The sequence below is a fragment of the Lactuca serriola genome, chromosome 2 (genome assembly GCF_051521515.1).
Source record: "Lactuca serriola cultivar US96UC23 chromosome 2, Lser_US96UC23_V15, whole genome shotgun sequence".
NCBI lineage: Eukaryota > Viridiplantae > Streptophyta > Magnoliopsida > Asterales > Asteraceae > Lactuca > Lactuca serriola.
The window spans coordinates 114,010,312-114,015,985 of record NC_136409.1 but is presented as its reverse complement, the minus strand read 5'-3'; the positions used below and the strand labels follow the sequence as shown (position 1 = coordinate 114,015,985).

General features: G+C 39.7%; 1 non-coding gene across 1 annotated transcript; it reads right to left on the bottom strand.

Annotated features, from left to right (window-relative positions):
* Window positions 1-3,112: 3,112 nt before the first annotated feature.
* On the bottom strand, window positions 3,113-3,219 carry LOC145091127 (small nucleolar RNA R71). Its single transcript, XR_013702015.1, has one exon. It is a non-coding gene; the product is annotated as a small nucleolar RNA R71 (small nucleolar RNA).
* Window positions 3,220-5,674: the final 2,455 nt, after the last annotated feature.

Here is a 5,674-nt window from a genome sequence, read left to right as displayed (position 1 = left end):
TGAACTTTGTAACTGCAGTAAGTAGTTTTTTGACTTTTTCGGTCGTTTCTTGAACTGTTTTCATAGAAGCCTCAACTGCTTTAGTGGATGCAGCAAGCATTCTGGCATTATCATTTATCAATGTTTTGACATTATCTTGATGAGACTTGAGCATATAGACGAAATTGGAAGAAGACTTGGTGGACTCCAAAATTGTATCCTTCTTTTCATTCAAAGATTTAAACTGCCCCTGTGTCATTGGGGCCTCGTCGTCATCATTGGCTTGATGAACTATGAATGGGCTAAAAACAAAGTTTTACAAATCATCTTGTCATCTCCGAACATGACTTTAGGATCATCATCTATTAAAGGTGAAGCGGTAGAGGTGCTTGGACCAACAGTAACACCGAAATCATATACCCACGTATCAGATAAATTGACAGTCGACATCAGAGTACTGATGGTGGTTGTGGTTGTTGTGGAGTTTGTATACATTGGAGTGGATAGAGGAACAAAAATTTGAGGTTGAGAGAAATGGAGCAATAGTGATAGGAGTAAAAGAAGTAATGGTTGGAGAAGATGAAGGAGTAGGAATGTGAAAGAAATCATCTATTAATGGAATAGAAGTTAAAATCAGAGATGATACCTCAGGAAGTGGTTCGGTAGGAAATGGTTCCGAAACCAATGGTTCGGAAGTTACGACTGTATTCTGAACTTCATCATGAACTGGATCATTCACCCGAACATCCGAATGAGTCCGTGATTCCGAAGGCTCTTGAACTGGAGATGGTGACCTGGTTTTCTGAGCAACCTTCTTGACCTTCTTTTTCGGACCTTGAATAGATTCAAAAGAACTTGCTTTATCCTTTCTTTTTCCCCCTGATATTGCCATATTTATACTTATTTTTAGGCAATATTTAAGTACATTTTTATTAATAAATTGATAATATGTTTAGAATAATGATACTTATGACTTTAAATTGTTATTTTCAGTCAATATAAAGGATTTTCGAAGAGAGGGACCAAAAGTGGCAATATATGGAACATGGGAGGCTTGAAAGACAAGAAAGGAATAAATCCACGATAAATACTAAATCCACGACGTGGCAATGTCGGCCACGACGTGGCATGGGGTTTCCAGAAGATAGACATCGCGACGCAAAGGATTTCCTTGGAGGATACAGATAGCTTGAAGCCCACGACGTGGCACAGCTGGCCACGACGTGCCGCGGGTTTTTGGAGATTATTTAAGTTCTCCTGATTATTACGAAAGGGAGAAGCTTTTGGCTGAAGAAAAGAGTTCTAGGAGACGATTCAGAGCGAAAGAAGGGTTCTAGAAGAAGGTTTTCAACACCAAAAAGAATAGAGGTTTATATTTTAGTTAAATAAGAACATGTCTTTCATTACTTTTAGCTGTGTTGGTTTAGTTGCTATGATGAGCAGCTGAATCTAGCTACTCTTGTTTAGCTAGATGAAGCTTTAAACTTATGAATAGTTCAATGTTTATGGATTAAGTTTAGTTGGTAAAAAATTGCTTGTGTTTGATTTGTATAACCTAGCATGCTATTATTTGTTTTTCTAAATTGCTTGATTGCATGTTCTGTGTAGCTTAGTGACCATTAAACTGCATGAACTTGTTTACCTAATGATTTAGTGAACATTGAATTGTTAGAGCTAGGATTGACCAATCTTAGTTAGTAATTAGAATAAATAAAGCTTAGTTGTGCTAGAGAACGTGTATTGTGATCACAATTGCGTTTATACAACAAATCTTACATAACATATTTACATTCATAATTAGTTATGTGTTTAATTATGTGTGAACATACATGGTTTGACATGAATTAGTTAGTTATTGGTAAGATAGAACTAAATTACTAATACCACTAAAAACCAACTTAATAATCCGTAATCATTAGCTAGCCATAAGGGAGAAGTGGATTCAAACTAAACAAGAGTGTGTTTTTATTTATTGAATATGATTTAAGTTCATCTGATCTTGTAAAACCAGATAAAACCCCTTTTAAACTTGTGAATAAATTAGGTTAATTTAATAGTAAGTAAATTAATTAGAACACCGTTCCCTGTGATCGACACCCGACTTACCCAAGCTATATTGTAATCTGACTAGGTACACTGCCTATAAGTGCAGAGTTAGTTAAGTTTGTTAGGTTGTAAATATTAAAATTAGTGAGTACTTTTGTGCACATCAAGTTTTTGGCGCTGCTGCCGGGGAACGACTTAGTTTTTAGTTTTTTTTATTTATTTGCATTAAATTAATCAATCATTCTTGTGGATTAAAAACCACCAAAAGTTAACTTTTCAGCAAAATAAAATTTTCTGTCAATCACAGAGTCCACGACGTGGCCATATACCTACCATGACATGGACAGCTAAAAAAAACTAGATTTTTAGTTTGTAGTTAGTTTTTCTTATTTTAGTTCATTTTTACGTTTTTAGTTTAGCAAGTTGCAGGAGTTCATGACCAGAAGCTCAAACACACACTTGGTGCCACCACTTGAAGATCCTGAGTCTTCACTTCACAAGAAAAAGACGCCCTTACAAGAATTGAAGTCAGATTTTTCTAGGAATTCGGGAAAGAAGACAAGAGAGTCAAGTTCATCCACGAGGCACAAGAGCAATCTTGAGCATTTGGATCATACACCCGTCCAAACCGAGTCCGAAAGCGATACCGAGCCGAAATTTGAAGAACACACGAGCGAACCCGAGAACGAGCCAAGGAACGAGATGGCAACAATTGAAGAAATGTCCATGGGAGCTTACAAGAAGTGGATCCGAGAAGATGTGGGTCCCGGTTTAGTCCAACCCGCAATACCTGCCACTGCCACATTCGAGCTGAAGGGACACATATTGACTGCACTAAAGGACATCCCATTTTTCGGGAAAGATCATGAGGATGCTTTTAAGCATCTAGATGAAGTCAACGACATTGCGGATGACTTCAATGTCCCAAATGTCAACAGAAACATAGTCTTGCTTAGGATGCTTCCCATCACTTTCAAAGGAGCTGCTAAGGAGTGGTTAAAAGCACTCCCACCGGGTACAATCACCACTTGGGCTCAAATGCGTAAGCAAATTCCTGGACCAGTTTTGCCTGCCATCCAAAATAGCCAAACTCAAGAAGGCAATAGACAACTTTGAGCAACAGCCGGGGGAGTCACTATACGAAGCATGGGAGCGGTACAAGGGCTTGCTCAGAAATTGCCCTCAGCATGACCTAAATGTGCAGCAAGAGATGTCAATCTTTTATGATGGGGTCAACGTGATGACAAGACAACTCCTTGATTCTCAAGGACCTTTGACAAAGAAAAATCCAAGGGAGGTCAAGGAGCTAATTGAAGAATTCGCGAAGCACTCTCGCGAATACCACAACCCGAGGCAAGATGGAATCAAAGGCGGTGGAGGGGCCCAAACTGAAGAAATAGCAGATGTGATGGCCATGCTAAATAATATGGATCGAAGGATAACACAAAATGGACCAGTCAATACATGCCATAAGAGTGGGTTGCGAGAGATGTAGTGGTCCACACTTGACCAAGGACTGCAATGTGGATGAGTATGGGAACAGAAAAGCTCAAGTGTGCTACTCTAGTGGAGACAAGTTTGATGAGGACTGGAGGAAACCGAAGAAGGAGTGGATGCCATATGAAGAGTATAAGAAGCAAAAAGAAGAGAAGTATAGGCAGACAGGTCGAGGCCTTTATCAAAAGGAGCAGCCACCAGCCGAGAAGAAACCCGACCTAGAGACCATTTTGATGAAATTTATGGAAGCTTCAGAAAAGAGATACAATGCCACTGATTCTGCTATTATGGAACAACAAACCTTAATAAAGAATCAGCAAGCCTCCATTCATAACCTTTAAGTACAATTTGGTCAGCTAGCCAATCTAGTTCATGAAAAATTGTCCCCGAAGAATCCCGAAGTAAAGACCCAATCTCACGTAATGGCCATCGATACTGAAGAAGATGCAATCTCTGAGTTCCTGGAGGCATTGGAAGAAGAACCGCAGCAGCCCAAGAAATCAAATATCAAAAGTGGAAAAGTTGTTGAACCAGGTTTGCCACGACGTGACACTCCTCTGGCCACGACGTGGCGCATGTTTGATCAAAAATCCTTTGAGCCCGTTCCATCTTATCAGCCACCTTTTCCATTTCCCACCCGATTTGCACTTAGTCTACTGGAGAAGGAGCATTTAGAGTTTGTAAAGCATGTGAAGGGGATCCCAATTAATACTCCCTTTGTCGAGTCCTTATCTAAAGCTCCCGAGAACCATAAATTACTACAAGATTTAATAGACACTCGAAGGCAATTAAAGAAGCAGTCTACAGTGATTCTAAGTGAACAAACTTCAAAAGCTGTGTTGGGAGAAACACCAGAAAAGATGGGGGATCCTGGATGCCTCACTCTTCCATGTGAGTTTGGGAATAAAATGAAGGTTAATGCTTTAGCCGATTCTAGGGCTAGCATTAATTTGATGCCTTTTTCATTTTATCAAAAATTGGAGATTCAGAAGATGAAGGCTACAAAAATGAAGATTCACATGGCAAATCGTTCAGTGACACAACCCCGGGGCATCGTGGAGGATATTTTGGTGAAAATTGGAAAATTTGTTTTTCCAATAGACTTTGTAGTCTTGGATATGAAAGAAGATCCCGATGTTCCAATAATCCTTGGTCATCCATTGCTTAACACTACTGGAGCTCTTGTTGACATCCGTGAGTCTAAGCTCACTTTGAGGGTTGGAGATGAACAAGAAGTCTTTGGAATACAAGATGACTTTCAAGAAGATAAAGAAGAGGTGTTCACAATTAATGAAGAGAATGAACTAGAAGAACTGGAGAAGCTTATGGAAGAATAGATCAAGGCAGTTCATCGAGTCAAAAGAACAAAAACCGAGGGCATCTGTTCCATATTTGATTGAAGTCATAACTTACAAGAGTCCGCCTTCTTGGGTGAGCAAAGAGGATGAGGAGATTACAAGTGATGAATAGGAGGTCACTTCAAGAGTGACAAAGCCGGTGGTGAAAGAGGAGGAAGATGCTATGGAGTGAAAGGAACAAACTAAGGGCATAAAACGCAAGCTTGAAGAAGAAGACAAAGCTAAAAAGGAGAATTCAAAGAAGGCATATAAAAGGCGAGTTCAAGCTTACAAGCGGCGGTTCAAGGAACAAAAGATTTTAATGGTGGACTCTTCAGAAGATTCAACGTAGAAGGCACGGAGTCCAGCTCAAGACTCCAAGAAAAAGAAGCGCTTCTCGGGAGGCAACCCGAGTTTGGTTTGCATTTTCTTTTCTTTTAAATTTTTTTTTTTGGGAAAGACATCAACTCATCATCTAAATACTGATACTTAGAAAAGACTTAGCTGTGGGGAACATAAATTAATGAATGAGATGCAAAGTAATTAGTTAACATGTGAGATTTTATTAAAATTTTGCAATTGGGCAGTTTCCACGATGTGGGCATAGCCAGCCACGTCGTGGGTCAAAATGAAAACACGGGACTAGATAACAGATTTAAGGTCCACGACGTGGGCATAGCCAGCCACGCCGTGGCCTTTAAAAAGTTAGGGGGGGACCATTTCCTTAAAACCCTTTGACCAATAATCCTCATTCCCCACTTGAAATTGTCTCACGAACGGGAACAACAAAACCCCACAGTCGATTGCTTAATCTG